The sequence below is a fragment of the Mustela lutreola genome, chromosome X (assembly GCF_030435805.1).
Source record: "Mustela lutreola isolate mMusLut2 chromosome X, mMusLut2.pri, whole genome shotgun sequence".
Lineage (NCBI taxonomy): Eukaryota > Metazoa > Chordata > Mammalia > Carnivora > Mustelidae > Mustela > Mustela lutreola.
In genome coordinates this window covers 36,211,345-36,236,908 of record NC_081308.1, presented here as the reverse complement: position 1 = coordinate 36,236,908, position 25,564 = coordinate 36,211,345, and the positions used below count along the sequence as shown (strand labels likewise).

At 42.0% G+C, this 25,564-nt stretch overlaps 1 protein-coding gene across 1 annotated transcript in view; it reads right to left on the bottom strand.

Moving 5' to 3' along the window:
* Window positions 1–25,564, bottom strand: part of USP9X (ubiquitin specific peptidase 9 X-linked) — a 461,171-nt gene that overhangs the window by 149,828 nt on the left and 285,779 nt on the right. Inside the window, exon 4 of the mRNA XM_059158617.1 lies at window positions 16,198–16,346. The gene's annotated coding sequence lies outside the window, so the exon portion shown is untranslated. The remainder of the gene's footprint in view (window positions 1–16,197; window positions 16,347–25,564) is intronic.

The window sequence follows — 25,564 nt, the reverse complement described above, 5'->3', positions numbered from 1 at the left end:
TAAAGTAAATAAATAAATCTTAAAAATAAATAAATAAACAAATCAACAGCCAGTCCTTTACTGATGCACTATGTGCATTTGCCATTTTTTTTTTTTTAATCTTTTGCTGTTGTAAGAAAATGCTGACTTCCAGTTCTGGTCCAACATGTAAGGATCTTGAAATTCATCAATGCCATCCTTACATGGGAAGTTGAATAGATTGAAAATCAATAATTCCTATCAGATAATCAGAAATTTGAGGTCACAGAGCTAAGTGCTGACTCCCCAAATCAAGAGATAGGTAAATACAAGACAGTCACAGTTTATTATAGCAGAAGCCTTAGAATGGAAGCCGAAAGCTGGAGCCAGTCCTGAATAAAAAAAACATAAACTGGGGACGCCTGGGTGGCTCAGTTGGTTAAGCAGCTGCCTTCGGCTCAGGTCATGATCCCAGCGCCCTACGGTCAAGTCCCACATGGGGGTCCTTGCTCGGCAGGGAGCCTGCTTCTCCCTCTGCCTCTGCCTGCCATTCTGTCTGCCTGTGCTCACTCTCTCTCCCTCTCTCTCTGACAAATAAATAAAATCTTAAAAAAAATAAAATAAAATAAAAACAAAAAATAAACTGTAATGATGAATCACCAGAGGCTCCATGTGGACAAGCTAGAGTTCAGAACTCTGGAAGTGAATGAGTGTGTGTGTGTGTGTGTGTGTGTGTACGCATGTACACACATGTGTTCAGGAAGGTCCAGTTCAATTTTACCTCTAGGAGTTCCACCATGTTTTCAAGAGAAATAGCCCTCTTGTTTGTCAGTAGGGGTAGGAGAAAGTAAGCCTAAGGGGGTAGGGGGTGGGCTTCTCTAGCCTTTTTGAGATGAATACTCAGCTATAGCCCCAGCCCCCTCTAGCCTTTCTGTCTCACCTAAATTGGAGGGAAAAGAAATAAATGAGAAGCACTTGCGAAGGTTACAATTCAGGGGCTCAGGCTCACTAAAGAATGAGACCCAATCATAGGGCTACAGACTGTTTCTCCTCCCCATCATGTGACCATATCACTAAGGGCCATTCATCACAGTTCCTTTCCCCAGCACATCATGCCCAACTTTCAACCAAAAATTACAAGACATACAAAAGAGGAGACAGAGCAAGCATCAGAACCAAACTCAGATATGGAAGAGATGTGGGAATTATAAAACCAGGAATTTTAAAAGTCTATGATTGGGGCGCCTGGGTGGCTCAGTGGGTTCAAGCCTCTGCCTTCAGCTCAGGTCATGATCCCAGGGTCCTGGGATCGAGCCCTGCATGTGGCTCTCTGCTCAGCAGGGAGCCTGCTTCCTCCTCTCTCTGACTGCCTCTCTACCTACTTGTAATCTCTGTCTGTCAAACAAATAAATAAAATCTAAAAAATAATAATAATAATAATAAAATAAAAGTCTATGATTAATATGCTAAGAGCTCTAGTGGGAAAAGTGGACATGTAAGAACAGGTAAGTAATAATAAGCATAGAGCTGGAAACAAAGAATCGAAAGGAAATGCTAGAAACAAAGACATTATAAGAGAAATGAAGAATGCCTTTGATAGGCTTATTGGTAGATCAGACATGGCCAAGGAAAGAATAAATGTACCTGAATATATGTTAACCTAAGCTTCCAAAACTGAAATCCAAAGAGAAAAAAAGAAGAATGAAAAAGAACAGAATATCCAAGAATTGTGGGGAAATTACAAAAGATGTAACATATGCATAATAGGAATAACAGAAAGCAGGAGGGGGAGAAAAGGGAACAGAAGGAATATTTGAAGTAATAATGGCTGAGAATTTTCCAGTATTAATGACACAAACCACAGATCCAGGAAGTTTAGAGAATACTGTGCATGATAAATGTCAATAAATATAGTCCTAAACATGGCCTACTCAAAGTGTAGAAAACCAAAGATAAAGAAAAAATCTTGAAAGAACCCAGAGGGGAGAAAACACCCTACCTACAGAGGAGCAACAGTTAAGAATGACACTGGATTTCCCTTCAGAAACCAAGCAAACAAGAAGAGAAGAGTGAAGAGTGAAATATTTAAAGTGTTGAGAGAAACTACCAACATAGAATTTTATATCCAGCCAATTATCCTACCAAAGAGAAGGATATTCTCAGACAAAAATCAAGGGGATCTGTTGCCAGTAGACTGACTTGCAAGAAATGTTAGAAGAAGGGCTTCAGAAAAAAGGAAAATAATCCAGGTCAGAAACTCAGACTGACACAAAGAAAGGAAGAGCACTAGAGAAGAAATCAATGAAGGTCAAATAAAATATTTTATTTTTTGTTCTTAATGGATCTAACAGATAAGTTTGTTCAAAATAGCAACAGAGATAATGTTAGCAATAACAACACTTAATAAGCTGTAAGTAATATAAATGACAGCAATGATATAAGGAACAGAAGGGAGGAACTGGAAACATTCTGTTAAAAGGTATTTGTACTCTCCATGAAGTGAAAGAGTGTTACTTGAAAGTGGATATGGACTAGTGGCAAAAGTATACTGCACACTCTAGGGCAATCACTAAAAAAAGAAGTATAACTGATTTGCAAAGAGAGGAATGGGAACACACTAACACAAAATGTTTGGTTAAAACCAGAGAATACAGCATTCCCACTTTCCCTGCAGCAAAGATATGGAAACAACCCAAGTGTCCATCAATGGATGAATAAAAGAAAATGTGATACACATACACAGGAGTATTATTCAGCCATAAAAAAGAATGGAATTGGGGCGCCTGGGTAGCTCAGTCGGTTAAGTGTCTGCCTTCAGTTCAGGTCATGGTCCTAGGGTCCTGGGATCAAGTCCACATCAGGCTCCCTGCTCAGTGGGGAGTCTGTTCCTCCCTCTCTCCCTCTTCCCAGACTCTTTCTCTCAAATAAATAAAATCTTAAATGAAATCTTGCCATTTTATGACAACATCATGGATGGACCTTGATGGCATAAATGAAACAAGTCAGACAGAAAAAGATAAATACCATATGATCTCACTTCTACGTGGAATCTTAAAAAAACAAACAAAAAGCCCACAAACCCATAGATATAGAGAATAGATTGGTGATTGTTGGGAGGGTGGGGGCTGGAGGGGCCGGGCAAAATAGGTGAAGGGTATCAAAAGGTATAAACTTCCACGGTGCCTGGGTGGCACAGTGGGTTAAAGCCTCTGCCTTTGGCTCAGGTCATGATCTCAGGTCCTGGGATCAAGCCCTGCATCAGGCTCTCTGCTCGGCAGGAAGCCTGCTTCTTCCCTCTCTCTGCCTACTTGTGATCTCTATCAAATAAATAAATAAAAATATATTTTTTTAAAAAGGTATAAACTTCCAATTTTAAAATAAATGTCATGGGAACATAGCTTACAGCATAGATATTATAGTTAATAACACTATATTGGATATTTGAAGGTTGCTAGAGTAAATCTTAAAAGTTCTCATCACAAGAAAAAAATTAACTATATATAGTGATGGATGTTGACTAGATGCATCGTGGTGATCATTTCACAATATACACAAATAGCAAATCATGTTGCACACCTGAGAATAATATATCAATTATAGCTCATTCCAAAAAATAAATAAATAAATAAATAAAATGGGTGGAAGGCAAAAACTAAAAACCAAAGAATGAGGACAATGAATGGAAAACAGGAACAAATATGGCAAATATTAATCCAACTAGATCAATAAATATCAATGGTTTAAATACACCAGGTAAAAGAAACTGTCAGAGTAGACTAAAAAAATAAGACCCAACTATTTGTAGTCTATAAGAAACCCACCTTTTTCTTTTTTAAAGTAGCTTCCACACCCAGCATGGGGCCTAATGCAGGACTTAGGGACTCATGATCCTGAGATCAACTGAACTAAGATCAAGAGTTGGATACAACTGACTGAGCTACCCAGGTGCCCCCAAGAAACCCAATTTATATAGAAAGACACAAATAGGGACGCCTGGGTGGCTCAGTGGGTTAAGCCGCTGCCTTCGGCTCGGGTCATGATCTCAGGGTCCTGGGATCGAGCCCCGCGTCGGGCTCTCTGCTCAGCGGGGAGCCTGCTTCCCTCTCTCTCTCTCTGCCTGCCTCTCCATCTACTTGTGATTTCTCTCTGTAAAATAAATAAATAAAATCTTTAAAAAAAAAAAAAAAAAAAAAAAGAAAGACACAAATAAGTTAAAAGAAAAGGGACCATAAAACATATGCTGTGCTGACAATAATGTAAAGAAAGCTAGAGCAACTATATTAATTTCAGACAAAAATACTTCAATGAAGACATGTAACTTTTTTTTCTTACTTAGAAGACAGATGATTCTCTTCCAACTTTTCTGTTTTGGCTTGTTTTCTTCTTTTATCGAGGTATACAATATTCACAGTAATAAAGAGTATAGCTTGATGAATATTTTTTTTTGCCTGAAACATTTTTTTAAAAGATTTTATTTATTTATTTGACAGAGAGAGATCACAAGTAGGCAGAGAGGCAGGCGGAGAGAGAGGGGGAAGCAGGCTTCCTGATGAGCAGAGAGTCTGATATGGGACTTGATCCCAAGACGCTGAGATCATGACCTGAGCCAAAGACAGAGGCTTAATCCACTGAGCCACCCAGGCGCCCTCTTTTCTTTTCTTTTCTTTTTTTTTAATTTAAATTCCAGTTACTTAATGTAGTGTTATATTACTTTCAGGTATACAATACAGTGATCCCACACTTCCATACAATACCCAATGCTCATCACAAGGGCCCTCCTTAATCCCCATCACCATGTCACCCATCCCCTACACCCCTCCCTTCTGGTATCCATCAGTGTGTTCTCTATAGCTAAGAGTCTATTTCTTGGTTTGCCTCTCTTTCTCCCTTTGCTCATTTGTTTTGTTTCTTAAATTACACATACGAGTGAAATCATAAGGTATTTGTCTTTCTCTGACTTAGTCTGCTAAGCATAATAATCTCTAGCTCCACCCATGTCGTTATAATTGGCAAGATTTCATGAATTTTTACATACATACATATATTCTCCACAGTTTTAACAATGTTAATTTTGTTAATAATGTGAACAATTTAGCAGTTACTGTTTTAAGCTCTCTTCTAAGAACTACACGTGTACTAATTCTTTCAATCCTCATAATAAACCTGTAAGTTAGGTACTATTATCATCCCATTTTAGAGATTAGGAAAGTAGGGAACAAAGTAAGCATTTCACCAAGGTCATATGGTCTATAAACTCGGAGCCAGAATACAGATCTATGCAGTCATGTCCCAGCACCTGAGCGCTTAACACTCCTATAACTACATGTAAAGATAATCATGGAAGTGGCTTAGCACAGTGTCTGATGCACAGTAAATATTCAATAGCATCATCGTTTTTACTCTTAGTATTATGGTTTCATTGAATCTGGGGTACATCAGTTGCAAGACATCATTATTTTAAATTATACTAACAAAGAAAACACTATCAATCATAATAATTGAAGACCATATTTAGTGTTGTAAGATGCATTCCAGTTTTAAAGATCTTAAGATGTAAAAAAATGTACTTTGTAGAATCAATGAAATTCAGTATTACTCTATATAGTTTTGTAGTTAGTGCAGTTTAATAGCTTTAAATACCATATATGTACCAAACCCTCCCCCTCACGTTTATATATTCAGTCCTGGCCACTTCTTTGAACTATAAACCCACATCTCCAACTGCCTATTTAATGTCTCCATGTGGGTACCTCAAAAATCACGTGTCTGAAACGGAGTTCTCGATAGCCTTTCCCATCCTCGCATACAGCAACTCTATCCTTCCAACGTTTCAGGCCCAAAACCATGGTGTCAACAAATTCTGAGGTGTCTATCTTCTTTTATTTTTAATATTTTATTTTTATTTATGCGACAGAGAGAGGACACAAGCAGGGGGAGCGGTAGGCAGGGGGAGAGGGAAGAACAGACTCTCTACTGAGCAGGGAGCCTGACGTGGGGCTCAATCCCAAGACCCTGACTTGAGCTGAAAGCAGATGCTTAACTGACTGAGCCACCCAGATGCCCCTGAGGTCTCTACATTCTATATAAATCCAGAATTCAGCCACTTCTCACCACCCACACTGCCAGTACAACTACTCCATAGAGACTGCAAGCTGCTCACCTACTCCATGCTCTCCTCTTCTTCCTGGGCACACATTTCCCAGCCTCCCTTGCAGTCAGGTGTGGCCACATGCAAGAATGAGAGCACGAATTTCATATACCATTTCCAGCCTGTCCATGTAAACCTCGCAAACATACTAATGTATACTTTTCTCCCCTTGCAGCCAGCTATAACAGAGACAGCTCCACACCTCAGTCCTAAGGATGACCTTGGTAGCCACGTGTAGAAGCAAGCAAAGCCTCAGTCAGCCCAGGTTTCTGAATGACAGCAGGGAGGGCTGTCCCAGTGACCTGTTCACCTACCCGGTCAGGTAAGATCAGCAATAATGAAAGTTTTGTTGTTTGCACCAGTGCACAAGAAGGAAAATGATATTGGAGGATAGAAAGATGGAGAGTCTTGTCTTGTTAAACAGCAGATGTTACCTGTAATAAAAGAAAGTCGCACTAAGTGCCTCCAGACCCTACAGCTTTCAGAAAGGAGGATGGTATGCGATGTCAGGAGTATGAATTGATGGTTACTTGCTAAAGTCAGCAAGGTGTTAAAAGAAAGCTCAGGCAAGAATGGGCTGGTTAAGCTGCAGAAACGGTAAGATATTTGGGGATGCAAGACTAGAAAAGCTGACTGCTAGAGAGCCTGGGTGGCTCTTGAGCCTCCGACTCTTGATTTTGGCTCAGGTCGTGATTTCAGGTTTGTGAGATTGAGCCCCACGTCCAGCTCCCTGCTGGGCATGGAGTCTACTTGAGATTCTCTCTTTCCCTCTGTTCTATCTCAGTATCTTGAAAAAAGGAAGGGAGGGAGGAAGGGAGGAAGAAGGGAGAGCTGACTGCTTCTGTATCCCAAATAGTAAGACAAGACTGAAAAGGGCTTTGTGTGACAAAGGTGGAGGGGAACAACTCCCTCATGACATCTGGTGCCCCTGCATATCTCCACCTAGGCCCCATAAACAATGGATCTGCAGTCTGACCCAACTCAGGGCCAAATCCTCTGTGATGCCTCCTGGAATAAAGGGAGTTAAGCACAGGGAGTTGTTATAGTGCTGCTTCTCGCCCCTATCTTATGGGAGACTGTCACAAGGCCGTTTCTTATCCATCTCCCTGGTCTGGGGGAGGGCGACCCTTTGTAGCTTCCCCGCTAGGATCCAGTTACCAGCTTCCATGGCTTTCTCTAAAACTGCTTACCTGTAGTTTAGAAGTGGCTTTTCCACAGCAGTGACCGATCACTCTGGTGGTCTGTCATTTGGTTCCTCATGTTCAGTGTTACCCTGTGGAACCACCTGAGCTTTTGACACAAAGGCTTATAAAACTCCTTAAACAGGGGCACTCTGCCCTAAAGTGACAATCAGACAGAAGGTAGTGGTGCCCTTCTCATCTAAGCCTGCTCTGTTAAGTTTCAAAAGGGAGCAGCGCAGGAACAAGGAGACAGATACGTAAGGCAGATGCCACAACCACATCTAGGAAGAGAACGTGGTCAACGTCTAAAACAAAAAGATCAGAGGACTACTGAGGTTTTGAGGGAACTGAATCACCAAAGAAATCAAGACCTGGCCTGAAAAAGCTATGAGATTTAGAACAACCCTTGGGCAGGAAGCGATCTGGAAAAGCAGAGCGAGTCTCTAGTCCCTATCATTATCTCTCTCACATCCTTTCCTTCTTCTTGCCCCCCTCACACTCTCTGTACCAACCAGCCTCCTTATCATTCCTTGAACATGATAAAGCACATTCCCACCTCAGATCCTTGGCCTTGCTGATTCCTTCCTATCCCCGAAAAAAGTTTCTTTTCAGATATCTATGAGGTAGTTAATATTTGCAGATTTCACATCTTTAGAGAGCGCATCATGGGATCCCAGCCCTAGAATACAGGCGGATAACTGAGAGAGATTCTATGTAGCTTTCTCTCCATAACTCCCACACCCACAGGCACCAGGTCCACTGTTGGTTGCATAAAAGAAAAGCTAGGTATAACCAAACTACCGCCCCGCCTTGCTCATGCAAGGCCCTCAGAGCCCCCACAAAATGCACTTAGTTATTTCCAAGAGTGGCTAGGGGTTGTCACGTGGGCTCAGGAAAGTCCCATCCAACAGTCTCCATGAGACTCTACTCTCAGCTGGAGAGCACACACTGCAGCCACGCTGAATTCAGACTCCCTGAGGGTATTGGTACCTCCAGCTTGAGTACCGTAGTTCCACCTTGGTGGCCCCTTAGGGAGTAGGGTGCAGAAGGTGTCTGTTGCTTTGTGGCATGGTTAGGGCAAACAGCTCTCACTCGTGTTATCTTCTGCTAAAGGAACACAGATGAGGGCCAGATGGGATATGTAGGATAAGGCAGCTATGTTACATCCTGTAGTAAGAGCACTGGCACCCTCCTAGGTCACTTGCCTTCGAGATACTCTGAAACACAATTTCCAATGTGTGGGGAGCAGGGTTCCCCACAATGAGGAACAATTCTTAGACACCAACAGGGTACCTGAGAATTCAACTCAATTCTGACACTAACTACACCTGGAAACGAGTATCAGATTCTACAGGTTAAGGATTCAGTCCTACAAGATTGCCACCAGTCCTCCTCCACCCTCAATGCCACACACACCTCTCCTCAGACACCAGTCACAAAAGCCGTTTGTTACTTATGCATCTGACCAATGGCTATAGATAGATAGGAGGTTCCAATGATTACCTTCTTGGTAACTCAATTCAAACACCAGTTGTAAGTCTATGTTGACTTGTCCTTCGGACTGACCGGCTAGGTTCCAACGACCTACTCCTTGGGTTTTCATCTGCTCGAGCGGGTCACGGAATTCAGAGAAACATTTTACTTACTAGATCATTGGTTTATTATAGAATGATATAATTCAGAACAGCCATTCGGAAGAGAGGCACAGGGGGAGGTATGGGAAAAGGATGAGAAGTTTCCATGCCCTCTCCAGGTGCGCCACTCTACCCACAGTTCTACCTGCTCACCAACCCCTAAGCTCTCTGAACCCCATCCTTTTAGTTTAAATCAATGGCCAATGGTGATTGATTCAATAACCCCCCCCACACACACACATACCCATCAGAGGGGTGGGACTGAAATTTCCAACCTTCTAATCACAAGGTTCGTTCCCAAGGCAACCAGCCCCATTCCTTAGGTGCAGTCCAAGTCACTCATGAACATAACAAAAGACACCTTCAAGGCTCTCAACACTGAGGAAATTCCAAAGGTTTTAGGAGTTTCCTTACTCCTGAAACGAAGACCTAATATATGTCTTATTATAAACCACAATATCACAGTCCACCCTGGTCTTCGAATATGGATTCCTCATAGCAAAACAATCATAAAACTCAAAAGAGATATCATCCAGTTATTAATAACTATCCAGTCCAGCATCATACGGAGGACGAGCAGTCCTCCTCGCAGACGGCTGGCCACTCAGGTTTGTAGGCTTTCATGCCATCCCCTCAGGTCCCAAAAACAAGAGTACACTACACGGCTTCACTCTCTCAGGCATCTGGTATACTCAGGCTAAGAAGGAACAGCACCTGTTCGAAGCCTCTTTGGTGATGTCAATGTAATATTGGATTTCCCTCATTATATATAACCCCTGTATTCATTCCCTTACCCCTCAGCTACTATTTTTCTTCCCCTTCATTTATACCCAAACCTTCCCACCTCTGGAAGGGACATTAGGTTTGGTCACTGCGCTGGGGTAGACTCCAGGCGGCAAAACTAGTCTAGCAAGTCCCTCCCCCTCAGTGCAGTTCTAGTCAGATAAGGTGAGGTTACCCACGTGCAGAACTGGTGGGCTATCTTTACCGACAGCTGAGTGTTCACTGTTAGCCCCAATTTCACCAAAAGGGGTTAAGGCCTATCCTGCCCCATTGGGCCCTTAGGAATTCGGACACAAAAGTTAAAAATACACAGTTGCAGTTTCTTGCTTAGGAATCAATGCAGCCCCCATAGGGGTCCTTGTGACACTGCGTCGAGTAGAGAAAAAAAAGTTGAGGCGGTGTGGAAAAGAATACTAGCACCTTCCACACCCTCTCTTCCCCAGATCCACCAGAAAAACAGGAATCTATCCAGGGGTTAGCCTCCTCGTGTTCGCACTGTGTGTGGGAACACACTGGTGCAAGCCTGTAAGCCAGCCCCCCTTCATGTGTGTCTCTCCTCCTTGCCCACACTGACCCCCCACTTTTAGACAACCACTGCTTTTTTTTCTTAAAGATTTTTTATTTATTTATTTGACACAGAGAGAGAGATCACAAGTAGTTAGAGAGGCAGGCAGAGAGAGAGAGAGGGAAGCAGGCTCCCCTCTGAGCAGAGAGCCCAATGCAGGGCTCCATCCCAGGACCCTGAGATCACGACCCGAGTCGAAGGCAGAGGCTTAACCCACTGAGCCACCCAGGCTCCCCAACAACCACTGTTTAATCGCCCCCTTCATTCTCTGTCTAACTAGTACTTTGAGGAGGATATCCCTGACAAGTGTTGGTCATTATCAGCTGTAAAGTACATTCCCCCGTCTGAAGTGTGGATGGCCTGTACAAGGTAGCGCCCTATCTTCAGTTCTGGTTCTTTCCCAGCATGGGAGTGTCCGCCTCTCCCACTGGGAAAGCAAAGCCAGTCTAGAGTCAGTGACTCCTGCTGTCAGGACCCATTCATGGTGCCCCCCACTCCCTGCTGCCAGCATCAGGCTCACTCGCCAGCTATGTTAAGGTCTCTCCCACCAAAAAATCTGCCACAAGGCCATCTGCAGTCTCTGTCTCCTTTGCCAAAACAGAACAATTCTTACTAACATTCTGTGCCTCAAAAGGTACCAGAGGAACAAGTCTGGAACCAGCCCATCTCTGCAGTGTCCACTCATCTCATGGACCTAGGCAGCCACCTCCAAGGAGCACGTGGGGATGTGTTTGTTCAAATCACCTTCCAAACCCAGAAGGGAGTTCTTCTGATGGGCGTTGACATGTCCTACCTTAATACACCCCTTAAATTTCCATAGGACTAGGCCCTGCATGGGCATCTATTTAATGGGCCACGTTTCCACCGCCCTCCTGCTGACCAGCAGCTCAGCCCACTGGTTACTGCCCATTAGTCAGTAACAAGTCAAACATACTGGCTTTTTATCACAGTTCAGTTCTTCCATCACGGCTAGTGAAACAGCATGCAGTTCAGGCCACTGAGCTGGGTTTTTTACCTTTTTCAATCAGAATGGAGGCCTTCCAAGCAAGATGATGTCCATTCTACCCCCCGCCCCCAACCGTGGAACTTCTGTCCACATTTCAAGCAGCTCTTTATCTGTCAGTCGGGAGCTGTTTATAGGTACTAAGTGATGAGAGAACCCAGCAAGCTCCCCATACCATTCCTGAGTCAGTCCCAGGGGAAAAGGGGCTCCCTGCTCCTGAGGAAGCTTCTGCTGGCATTCCCTAGGCACTGCCATCCCCATTAAGGTGTTTTTCCAACATCATTCTAGACATTGTGGGTATTTCAGGTTTCAAGATCATGTATGTCCCTCACCTTCAATTAATACCCCACACAGCAAGGTAGCAAATGCCTTTCAAAAAAACTCCCTTCCCCAAAGTCCCAGTAGTGGTCACTGGGAGGCGGTCCCAGGCTCTTGCCATAAGCTTCAGTCTACACTCTATGAAGCGCTATTGCCAAGAATTGGTTTCGACCAGCATTCCAGTTTACACCCTCCACTGCATGGGCTCAGACATCTTACTGGTTCCCATTTAGCAGGTCTACTTAATATTTATTGCTCGAAGGGCATATGTATATGCCTTCTGTTACTAGGTAGGGGAAGGATTCCCATCAGATACTATGTCCACCCCTTATCAATCCCTAATATTTTGCCTTTTAACCATCAGGTAAAAGAAATGCAATCCTTTCCCATAAAGTCTATTCAAACATACAAATCCTCCTACAAACTTTTACCATGATTCTATCAACTCACATTCCTAGCTGTAGCCTCTGTTAGGACTTCATCATCAGGTTATATAGGGTAGGGAAGTGTTCCTCAGCCACATTTAATATCCATCCCCATAAAGCATTCAGGTAAAGTCAACATGATTTCCTTAGAGAGTATTGGCTTCAGCATTCCAACTTTCATAATCCTATCAATCCTGTGTTTTGACATTCTGTCAATCTAACTGTGGCAGGAGTCAGGGCTTTACCAATGGGTTCTGGTACCATGGTTTATGGGACTCCCAGATCAAGGACTCAGGGAAACTTCTCTTCTCTGACCACTTTATGCACTTCTTGTGCTACAAAGGCTCTGGGTCCCCAGTGAGAGGGTCAAGCCAAGGGACCCTAACCCTTTTGTCAATCTTTTTATCTTGATTAATCTGCCAAACTGCTCACTCACGCAGTTGCTGGTCTGGTACTTCATTGTAATTTTTGCCTTCCAGCTTGTAAAAATTTCTCTGAACAGGGATAAATAAAGCAGAATTGTTTGGGGCCGTTTAATGTTGGGGGAGCAACAGGGGTCCATTTGGCCTGACCAACATTAGATAGGGCTATATTAAAGCCTTTGTTTTTATCCCATCAGTGTTTTATTCATCCTATTTCTTTTTTTAAAAGCTTACGCAATTTATATATACTAAACAAAAAAAACAAAAAACCCAGTTCACCCATTTCTTACTAATCATCTAAAAATTTCCACCCGGCTGGGATGAGTCCCCTTTATGTTTCCTCTTTGTTTCGCTCCTATCAATATTCACTTTATTCACCATATTTCTTAGTAACTTCAAAATTTTCCACCTAGTTCAGCAGCATCCCCTGACTCTCCCCATTGGCTTGTTAATTAACCTACAGTTTCTATTAGCATCTGTAAGGTACCTGAAGAGAAACTGAGACAAGAAATTTGATGAGGCTTCCCGAGCTGTTTTTTGGTTTTGCAACAATGAGGTTACACGGGGCACTCTCTGAAAGGGATCCCCTCAAGCCACAGCATTTACCCTGACCTGGGTAATGGGCATACTGGACGGGTTAATATCTCCGTCATCATAAAGCCAGTCCCAGATGCCTTGCATAGGAAGCCTATCAGCTGGCTTCATCGGGGTTCCCACTTGGCATTGATGCAGGTTAAGGACAGTCCCCTTTCTAAGAATTAACAAGGTGGCTTTCATGCAGTCCACCACCTCGGGAATGTCTGGATCACTAACAGACACCTGGGACTGTTCCATAGTGACCGGTGGGTCCCACAGCCACCCAAACACGCTCTTCCACCCAGAGGAATTCAGACCAGAAACACCAGTGGCCCCCAATCAGTTACTCCCCCAAACCCGTTCAGTGAAACTTCCTCAGGAAGCCGAGGATACTGACAGACAAAATGAAAACAACTCTTTCACACTACAGCCCCCCTAGTTTCAAAAGTTTCCTGGTTTTACCCTTCCCCCACAGTACTTTTACCTTGGGGGGCCGCTTTGAGTCTAATGGCCAAAGCTCAGACTCACTGAAATCGGAATCTGGACTAACATCAAAGTCCAACTGAGCGTTCCCTTTTAGTTTAGCTATTACAGATAACAATGACCAAGGGATTGAATATTTTGCCTTTTTCTCATCAGTATGCACTTCCTTATTCCAACTGCCCAGGAGCTGAGTCCTTGTTTAGTAACTGAACGCAGCACAGTTGCTGCTCCGTTCCTTGGGTGACCACATGGACACCCAGGAATAAAGAGCTTCACCACCACTCTCCTTCCCTTCATCCTTTCTTTTCCCAAACCACATGCTTCTGTGAGCCACGGACAGTCTAGCAAATCCCAATTCACTGAACACCAACCCTTTTGGGTTCCCGGACCCAAATCCAAAACTGGGGCAAGGGCTTTCCACACAATAGCAAGCAAGCAAGCAAGCAAGCACTGACACCAGCAGTTGAGTCCCAAGAATTCAACTCAATTCCAATACCACCTACCCGGAGATGGCACCAGACTGCCCAGGTTAAAGAGTTCAGTCCTACAAGGCTGTTCCCCTGCCCCCAGCCACCCTACACCAACTTCAGATGCCAGTCGCAAGGCAGGCTGTTCCCCTGCTTCTGACTGACCAGCTATAGACTGGAGGTTCCAATGACCATCTCCTGGGATTCGATTAATTTGCTAGAGCGGCTCACAGAACTCGGAGAAACATCTTACTTACTAGATCACCGGTTTGTTATAAAAGGATATAACCCAGAAACAGCTAGATGGAAGAGATCCACAGGGCAAGGTATGGGGAAAGGACGAGGGGCTTCCATGCCCTCTCCAGGCTTGCCACTGTGCCCAAAACTCCACATGTTCAACAACCTGAAAGCTCCACGAACGCGGTCCTTTGGGGTTTTATGGAGGCTTCATTACAAAGTCAGGACTGATTTAATCATTGGCCATTGGTGATTGATTCAACCTCCAGCCCCTCTCCCCTCCGGGGAGGTCAGGGGGTGGGACTGAAAGTTCCAACCCTTTATTCATACTTGGTTCCCCTGGCAACCAGCCCCCATCCTTAGGTGCAGCCCAAACGTCACTCATTAACATAACAAAAGACACCTTTGTTGCTCTCAACACTTCGGAAATTCCAAGGGTTTTAGGAGCTGTATGCGAGAAACGAAAGGGAGGCCAAATTTATATTTCTTATTACCAATCACAATATCACAGCCCGTAAACTGCAACCACCTTTTGGAGGACATATTTTTAACATCTAATGCAAGTTGCAAATATGCATTCTATCTGACCCAACATTTCTTCTACTGTCTCGACTCTAGAAATAAACACTGCTGAACAGGTACAAAGATGCAGGGACATGAACATGAATCATAGAATGTGGGTAAGAGTGAACATAGGGCAAGAGGGAAATAAACAAGGGCATATGCACCCTTAATAAGGAATATTACGAAGCAGGTGAAAAGAATGAGATGGGGCGACGGGGTGGCTCAGACAGTTAACCGCCTGACTTTTGGCTCAGGTCATGATCTCTGGATCCTGGGATCGAGCCCTGCCTCAGACTCCCCTGCTCAGAGGGAAGTCGGCTTTTCCCTCTGCCCTTCCCCCCTCAAATAAATAAAAATCTTTTTTTTTTATAAGAGGGTTTTTTTTTTTTTTAAGATTTTATGATTTATTTGACAGAGACAGGTAGAGAGAGAGAAAACAGGGAGAGGGAGAAGCAGGCTCCTCCTAAGCAGGGAGCCTGATGCACAGCTGGATCCTAGGACCCTGAGATCATGACCTGGGCTGAAGGAAGCCGATTAATCAGGTTAGCCACTCAGGTGCCCCAATAAATAAAAATCTTAAAAACAAAAGAAAGAAACGAATGAGGTGGGTGTATACGTCATCATATGGAGTGACATACAAGACAAATTGTTTAGTGAATAAAGCAACTTGCAAAAAGATACGTATTACTATGCAAAAAAAATTAAACCTACACATAAAGCCATATATGTTTTAAGCATATATATGTAGAAAAACACATGTAAATGATAAGCGGTAACACTGGCTGCCTCTGGGTAGGAGGGAAGAGAAGGAAATCAGAACTGGGGCTGGTGACAGAGAGAACTTCAGTTTTTTCTTCCTAACTGTCCTTCAAGGACAATTAACGCTTCCGTAATTAGAAATTAATGTTTTATAAAGGGCATCTGGCTGCGTAGCAAAATCGCCGAGCCGCCCCCACCTTCTTTATCACTTTAGTGCACACTGGCGCAACTTCCAATTCGTGGCGCCTGTATTACTTGCCACTGGAACCTGCTCAGCTGCTGAAGTTGGCTTTGCTACCCATGTGGCAGACCAGGAATGCTGGGGGATGAGCCCCCCGAACGCAGCCCTCAACCCATGACTGATGGGAGTCCGGGTACCTCTCATCGGGGACCAGTCGGGAGGTAGAAAGCGCGTTAGTTAATTTGAACAGACGGGATTTACTATTTAAAAAGCAAAACAAACAAAACGTTAACTAGGCATAAAGTTGTTGAGCTAACTCGAGCGGTGAAAAGAGAGGTCTGAGGGATCGTCAAGAAAGTCAGCGCAGGAAGCGGCTACCAGCCCCAGGGCTGGGGTACAAAGGAGAGAGAATGGAATTGTTACAACTTTGAACCTTGGAGGAAGGGCTCGGTGGAACTGGGACCGAGACCCCTGAGGAGGGGGTGCTACTCACCTCATGCCGGTGTTGCTGATGGGGGTGGGATAAGTCTGGTTTTGTGAATCCTGGAAAACGACGAACCGGATTCAGCTGCAGACAACGAAAGGCGCTGCTGGGGCGGCGGTGAAGAAATGTTCTGGGGGAATGCTGACAGCAGCAGGAAGCTGACAGGAGGGAACAAGGAAGAACAGAAAGGAGTTTAAGTCGCTACGTCCTCCTCCCGCCTTGCAGTCTCCCTCTATCGCCCCCTATAGGCGGAGTCTAGCAGGAAGTCGTGGGCCAAGCTGAAAAGCGAACGCTCGCTTCCCACCCCCCCATCAAAAGGCAGAGTATAGAAGAGTGAGTTTGAAGCTCAATAACTTAATAACATGCGGAAAAATAGAGAATAGTTTAATAAATCCCAGTTCATCTGTCACTCAGCTGTAAGAGTTACTACTACTTTGGCTTTCTTTTCTTTTTTTAAGATTTTATTTATTTATTTGAGAGAGACAGTGAGAGAGCAAGAGGGGAAAAGGTCAGAGGGAGAACGAGACTCCCCATGGAGCTGGGAGCCCAATGCGGGACTCAGTCCTGGCTCTCCGGGATCATGAACTGAGCCGAAGGCAGTTGCTTAACCAACTGAGCCACCCAGGCGCCCTACTTTGGCTTTCTTGCTTCATTTATTTCCCTCCGTACTTACCCCCGCCCCCTCCCGGGACTTATTTTAAAGGAAATGACATAATTTCACCCATAAATACTTAAGTCTCTAACAGGATACAGACTTTATGAACACAGTACCATTATCACACCTAATAAAATTAACACTGATTCCTTAATATAATCGAATACCTAGTCTGGGTTCAAGTTTTCCTGGTTGTCTCAAAAATGGCTTTTTAGGGGCGCCTGGGTGGCACAGTGGGTTAATGCATCTGCCTTTGGCTCAGGTCATGATCCCAGGATCCTGGGGTCAAGCCCCATATCAGGCTCTCTGCTCAGCGGAGAGCCTGCTTCCTCCTCTCTCTCTGCCTGCCTCTCTGCCTACCTGTGATTTCTGTCAAATAAATAAATAAATAAATAAAAACGGCTTTTTACAGGTGGTTTCCCTGAATCAAGACCCAAATAATGGCCAAGTATTGTTTTTGTTAACATAGCTCTTAATTCTCTCTTCATCTAGAATCCTTTCTTCCCCTTTCCCCATTCCTGTATATCATTTTTATTCACCAGAGGAACAATATCATTTGCCCTGTAGAATGTCCCATATTCTCAGTTTGTCTGGTTGAATCCTGTTGGTATGATTTCACATGCTCCTCTGTCCCCTTTACTTTCTGGAAGCCCAGTTACATCTGCAGCCATGGCTAGATTCAGGTTCAATTTTTTTGGCAAGGATATTTCATGGTGAGCCGTGTACATCTATTACCCTTCACTGGAAGGCACAAGGGTCATTTTTTTAAACTGAGGTAAAATTATTAAATTGAGCTGTACTTTACCAACAATAAAATGCACAAAAACTAAGTAAACAGCTTGAGGAATATTTTTATATTATGCATCCACATAACCACCACTCAGATCAACATATTGAAGCCTTTCCATAACCTGAGCTATTCCTTCATAAATGGTGATTTTCCTTATGAGCTTGAATTTTTTTTTAATTCTTTTTTTAACTTTAACTTTTTTAAAAACTTTTTAAGCTTTCTCATCAATTCCGAATGCTCTTAAATACAGGCAGGCAGAATAGGCGTTTAATTTTTTTTCCTTTCTCAATTTTATGATTAATAAGTTGGTGTCCTAGCAGCCTCCAAAAAGTGACCAGTGAGGTGGTTTTTGTTTTTTTTTTTAAGATTTTATTTATTTATTTATTTATTTTGAGAAAGAGAGAGAGCACAAGGTGGGAGAGGGGCAGAGGGTGAAGGAGAAATAGACTCCTCCCAGAGCAGGGAGCCCAACCCAGAACTCTGGGATCACGACTGAATCACCCAGGCCATTCAAGGTTTTATTTTTTAGTATCAGGGTGAACTCATGGAGTTCTAAAATATTTGATGTATAAATACATACACTACTTTGTAGTCATTATGCTTTTTCATGCTTAAAGTGTTCTATCTCGGGCCAGTGAGAACTCCTTAAAAAGCTGGTTCCTTAATCCTTTAATACAACCCTTGTAGTGCTTAATTTCTAGTTAGGATATTCTAGGTTCATCTTTTATATATTTCCAGCCTCAGAACTGAAATTAGCTCTTCCCTAAGAAGCTCTGTGTTTTTTGTTTGTTTGTTTGTTTGTTTTAAATTATATTTAGTCACCATAATCTGGATGTTGGGTATTTATTGCTATTATGTTGTCATTTCTTTTAGGCCTTTTCAGTACACCGAGCTAGGAAAGACATATTTCTTAGAGAAAGAAAAATAAATTACACATTCATACTGCTATTTCCAATCCAAATGAAAGATTAAAGGATTTTTACTTAATTTCTTTAATTCTGTGTTTGTATCTCTTTTCTCCCATGTGTAAAATCTTGGTTCTTAATGACATTAACATAATGACTTATTCGGTTGATTCTACTATATAGAGGAGCGTCAGAGTAACAATATCAATGTTATTGCTGACAATTACACCATTGAATGCCATTTCAGATTTATTTGCAGTTCTTATTGTCCTTAGGAGCTAGTTCACTAGGGATGTACTGTAAAAATACTGTGTTTGCAAGCCCCATGGAATAATTATTCTCTGTAGTTTTGCCACCAACTTGATATATGCTTGGGTTCATTTGTTTCAGTTTGTCTTCAATTTGTAAGAATGATTATTTTAATCATTAAATATTAATCATTAAGTATTAATTGTTTAATATTTTAAACAATTGCTGCCTGGCAAATAAAATCGAACTTAAAATAACAAGTATTTATTATCTCACAGATTCTGAGTGTCAGAAATCTGGAATGGTGTTAGCTGGGTGGTTCTAGCTCAGGGTTTCTCATGAAATACAGTCAAGATGTCATCTAGGGTTGCAGTCATCTCAGGGTTTAACTGGGACTGGACATCTGCTTCCAAGATGGTTCACCCACGTGACTGTTGGCAGAGCTCAGATCCTCACCATGTGGGACTGCTCAACCAGACAACTGGCTTCCCCCAGAACAAGTGATCCAAGAGAAAAAGAATAAAACAGAAGCCACATTGTCCTTTAGAGTCTAATCTTGGAAGTTACATACTATCACTTCTGCCAAATTCTACTGGTCACACAGACCAACCCTGCTGCAAAGGCAAGGGAACTTCACAAGAATGTAAATACTAGGAGGTGGGAATCTTTGGGGGCCATCTTTTACTCAAAACGAAATTATAAAACAAGATCTATTCAGAGAGGTCTAGCTGCCATCTTTGTGCTTTCTACATTCGCTGCCTTCTCCTTTAGGAAATCACTTTCATTTGTCCTTGCTTTATCTTTCCATTGTTCTTCTTTTCAAAACTATCAGAAAATACATAGCTATATTTATAGTCCCAAAATATATTCCCTACACTACAACTTTTCTGCACCTTGCTTTCTTTCGGTCAACACCATAATGTACAGATCACCTAAAAGCAACACACAGAGATCTTCCTCACTCCATTTTAAAGATTCATTAAGCTTCATTATATAGATATACTATAATTTAAGTAACATTTCAATGGCTTCATTAATTATTAATTCTCCAATTTTTGGACGTCTACATTGTTTATCATTTTCATCATTATAAATAGCACTGCAACAAATATCTTTGTGTATACAGGTTTCTCTTGACGTAAGTTTTTTTTAAAGATTTATTTATTCATTTAGTTGAGAGGGAGAGAGAGCAAAAACAGGTGGAGTAGCAGGTAGAGGGAGAAGTAGGCTCCCTGCCCAGCAAAAAGCCAGATGCAGGGCTCAATCCCAAGATCCTGGGATCATGACCTGAGCCGAAGGCAGTCACCTAACCAACTGAGCTACCCAGATGCCATTGATGTAGGATTTGTTTTTGAAGACTTATTTCTTTATTGTTTTTTAGAGAGAGAGAGGGGATGGGAGGGGCAGAGGGAGAAGGAGACAGAGTCCCAAGCGTGGAGCCCGATGCAGGGCTGGATCCCATGACCCGGAGATCATGACCTGAGCCCAAGCCCAGAGTCAAGCTCAACAGACTGCACCACCCAGGTGCCCCTGGGTGTAGGATTATTATCTTAGACTACTAGATTCACACATTTATTAAGGCAAAGTTATGAATAATTTTTATGTGCTGTTTATGTACTGCTAAATTGGTTCACAAAAGAGCTACACTGCATGATATTTCTACCTAGTAAGTATAGGGTTTTCTCTGTATTCTTATCAGAACTGGGTAGTCTAATTCTTTTTCATCTTTACTATTTTGACAGATGTACTTAAGTATATTCTTGTAGTGGCCATGTATTTTCACATAATGCTTACTAAGTTAGCTTACGTCATTACTCTGTATTTCAAAGACAACTCTTACTAATTTAGAAGTGATAGTAAATGTCATTTTTGACTATTTACATTTATTTTTCTGTATCTTTAACCTAAAGTGCATGTGGACTTATAGGATATTTTTCTGAGCTAGTAAATATTTATTACTTACATACAAGAACTACAATGTATGCAAAAATTATAAAGTGCAATAATGATTACACAAGTCATAAAAAAAGCAATAAAAATTATCCCAGAAATTTTTAGTACAATATATTCATATATTTAGAGACAATAAAATATTCAAGTCATTTTGTTGGATCTGTAGCACTCTGATTTTGTTTTTGCTATAAAAATAGCTGTTAACCCTTTTTCACTAAGAAAATATCTACTGGAGTAAGAGATCTATTATTCATGAACTATATATTCAGTAAATGTTTTTAAAACAGCCATGCCATGTTTCTCATTAAGATAGCTATGGCATATGTTTCTAAATTCATATGTCATCATTCTTCATTGGATTAATTAGCAAAATGATTTTTTTCTCCTTTTACCTTTCTGAGTGATTTTTAAAAATACTTTTGGCATTTATACAGAGTACAATTTATAGGTCATAAAAATATTCATGTTACAAAGTACTCTTGCGTAGCTCTTCTGCTGCTGCTGTGAATACTAATTATGAATATATATTTAGGTATTCCTAACACGTAGACATTTTCCTGAAATGTACCCAGACTCAGCAGCAGAGCCCTGGGTTGGGGGGTGGTCCCTAACACCAAGACCACCTGCAAATTATCACTCTCATTGTTATCAATATATAATTCTAACAAACTAGGTTGAAATCCTTCATCAACAGCATTAAATGGAAACACTGTTAATCAGTATATTCATGCCTTGACCAGCAAAAAGCTCAGGCATTCTGGAATTAACCCCCACAGCACAAGAGCCAAACACCGATTACCTCTCAATACTTTCCAAAAAAACCCCAAGAGGCCCAAAGCACGGTTTTTGGACCACAATGCAAAAACTAGCAAATATGGACAATAAAAATCAATAGAAAATGCAAACTAAAATGAGGTACTTTTTAAAAATATAAAACGGATGCAAATTAACAAGAATGTTAATATCCAGTGTCAGTAAGGATAGGCCTCTTCCTTCACTGCTAACAGAAGACATAAAATCGTAAAGGTACAATGAATGGCCTTCTGAAAGATTTGGAGGCCTTTCAAAGGTACACCTTGGTAATCTGCATCAAGATTCTTTGAAAGCACATTCCCTCCTCTGAACAGTTACATATGTTGCACTTCATTCCGGAGAGATAATTGAGAATATGGGCAGAGAAAAATTACAAGGATGTTTATTGCAGCACAGTGAATAATAGCAAAAAGCCGAAAACAACCAAACATGTAGCAAAACAGAGACTTTCAGTAAGTTATATCCATATGCAGTTATTCCAGATAACTTCGTAGAGTTCTGTTTGTAGCAGGCTTTGTTAAGTGCCTGACTAAAATCCTTTCCCTTCTTCCTTGATGCTAACAGAACCCGGAGACTGTTCAGAGCAGCAATGTCCAGGGATCCAAGCACAAACTCATGACAATCCTGTTCCCACTTTCCCAACTTCCCCTGTACCTAGAGATGTACTTGTGATCCAGCTCTGGCTAATTAATTTGCAGGGAAAGTCTTCTGGGGACATCTGAGAACGTTTTTGCTTTCCAGATAAAAAGGACAGATGCTGTTGATGGCAGCGATTATCTACTGGAGACCTTCTGTTAAGCAAAACAGACTCCTGTTTATTAAGGAAGGTTTGTCCGGGTTTTCTGCTAGTTAGAGTCAGAACTGTCCCTAACTATGGTGGATTCTGTGATGTGCTGTTCTGATACTCTTTCAGGATGGGACCGGCTATGGGGAATACTACCGGTTGGCCGCCTTCATCTGGCAGCCATCTCCAGGAATTGTATTCCGTTGAAGTCAGCTGCCTTAGCCACTGTCAAAACAGCCTCGCTGGAGGCAGCCACATCTAACAACATGGGAGTATAAAGGGCAACCCTCTTCAATCTGGGACTTTCGAGGCCCTCTCAACTATGAAGTTGGAGCCCTTGTTGCCTCTGCCCCCTTCCTCTTCCCTCTGATTCTGCTTCGCTCCCTTCTCCCATACATGTTGATCCCCAAAGCCTTACCTAATCAACTTCCTGTACCCAAATCTCTATCTGAGTAGGTTTCCTGGGAAACCCCACCCACAACACTACTGATACATTTATTCACATGAAAGTATGTTGAAAATATAATGCTAAATATCATGAAGCAGTACCCATGATGTCAGCCTGTTTTCTTACTACACAAATTATATACTTACAAAGAAAAAAAGGTCTGCAAAACTTTTAGGACATAATGTAAGAGATTGTCTTTATGATTTTGTGATAGGGGGAAATTCTTAAGTAAGATTAAAAAAAGTACAAAATGTAAAGAAAAGCTTACACATTTGAATACACTTAAACTAAGACCTAATGTTAATCAAAAGACATACAGGAAAAAGTGAAACCATAAGCCACAAATAAGGAGACAAGGGGTGCCTGAGTGGCTCAGTCAGTTAAGCGTCTGCCTTCAGCTCAGGTCATGATCCCCAGGGTCCTGGGATGGAGCCCCACATTGGGCTCCCTGCTCAGCAGGAAGCCTGCTTCTCCCTCTCCTACTCTTCCTGCTTGTATTACCTCTCTTGCTAACTCTCTCTGCGTCAAATAAATAAATAAAATCTTTTAAAAAATAAATAAATAAAATAAGGAGACAATTTTTTCCTTCAAATTTTTATTTGAATTCTTGTTAGTGAGGCACCTGGGTGGCTCAACCAGTTAAGTGTCTGCCTTTGGCTCAGGTCATGATTTCAGGGTCCTGGGATTGAGCCCAGCATCAGGCTCCCTGCTCGGTGCAAAGTCTGCTTCTCCCTCTCCCTGCTCAAGCTCTCTTTTTCTCTCTCGCAAATAAATAAATAAAATCTTTTAAAAAGTAACTCAAAAGCAGCCACAGATAAGATGTAAGCAGACGAGTGTGAAGATGTTCCAATAAAACCTTAAAAAATAAATAAATATAAATAAATAAATAAATAAATTCTAGTTAGTTAACATAGAGATGATATTTTTATCATGATAGTTGTCAACATGATAGTTGACAAAGGATTGTATCCAGAATACACAAAGAATCAATTAGAAAAAGTCAAATCCAATAAAAAAGAAGGCAAAGAGTGAGGGGAAGAAAAAAGGACACTCATGAAAGTTTCCTCATGTTCTTTCTCTGTCATTACCCAACCCTAGCTGCCAGAGGCAACTACTGTTCTTACTTTTTCCACTGTAGATTAGTTCTGTTCATTCTAGAATATCACACAGTTTAACTGTTTTAAGAGAAAAAGAGGGAGGTGGGGGGAGGGGCAGAGAGCGAGGGAGACAGAGAATCTTTTATTTATTTATTTATTTATTTATTTGTCAGAGAGAGAGAGAGAGAGCACAAGCACGGGGAGAAGCAGGCAGGGGGAGAGGCTGGCAGAGGGAGAAGCGGACTCCCTGCTGAGCAGGGATCCCTATGCAGGACTCGATCCCAGGATCATGACCTGAGTTGAAGGTAGACCCTTAACCTACTGAGCCACCCAGGCATCCCCAGAGAGAGAATCTTAATCAGGTTCCACACACTGCACAGAGCCTGATGGTCAGCTGCATCTCACAACCCTGAGATCGTGACCTGAGCCGAAATCAAGAGTTAATGCTTAACTGACTAAGCCACCCAGGTGCCCCTTAAGTTTGTTTGTTTGTTTGTTTTTTAGAATGTCATATAAATAAAATCATACAGTATGTTCTCTTGTGTTAGGCTTCTTTCAGGATTACGTTTTTGAGATTCTTCATGCTGTTGCATGTATCAGTAGCTCATTCCTTCTGAGTAGTATTTCATTGCATGAATATGCAAGATTTTGTTTATCCATTCCCCTATTGATGGGACACCTGGGATTATCAATTGTCCTATTGATATTTCCTCATTCTGGCTATTATAAATAAAGCTGTTATGAAGAGTCATGTAGAAGTCTTTGTGTAAATATGTTTTCATTTCTTTGAGGTAAATAGGAATGGAATTGCTGGGTTACTGGGCAGTAAATGTTCAGTTTTATAAGAAATTGCCACATCTTTTTTGAAAATTGTTATACAGTTTTACATTCTCACTGACAAGGTTTAAGAATTCTGGTTAGTTACCCCAAAGATACAGATGTAGTGAAAAGAAAGGCCATATGTACCCCAATGTTCATAGCAGCAATGGCCACAGTCGTCAAACTGTGGAAAGAGCTCAGATGCCCTTCTGAGGTCTTCTGATATGGATAAAGAAGATATGGTCCATATATACAATGGAATATTACTCAGCCACCAGAAATGAAGATTACCCAACTTTTCCATCAACATGGATGGGACTGGAGGAGATTATGCTGAGTGAAATAAGTCAAGCAGAGGGAGTCAATTATCATATGGTCTCACTTACTTGTGGAGCGTAAGGAATAACATGGAGGACATTAGCAAAAGGAAAGGAAAAGTGAATTGGGGCAAATCAGACAGGGACATAGCATGAGAGACTGTGGACTCTGAGAAACAAACTGAGGGTTTTGGAGGGGAGCAGGTGGTGGGAGAATGGGTGGGCCTGGCGGTGGCATGTATTGCATGGAGGGCACATATTGCATGGAGCACTGGGTATGGTGCATAAACAATGAATCTCAGAACACTGCATCAAAAACTAATGATGTATTTTATGGTGACTAACATAACACAATAAAAAAAAATAAAAATAAATTTTAAAAAAAGAATTCCGGTTAGTTCTCCATCTTCACCAACCTACAGGATGTTGGTCATTTAAATTTAGCCATTCTTTTTTTAAGATTAAATTTAAGGTTTTGGGGCGCCTGGGTGGCTCAGTTGGTTGGACAACTGCATTCAGCTCGGGTCATGATCCTGGAGTCCCAGG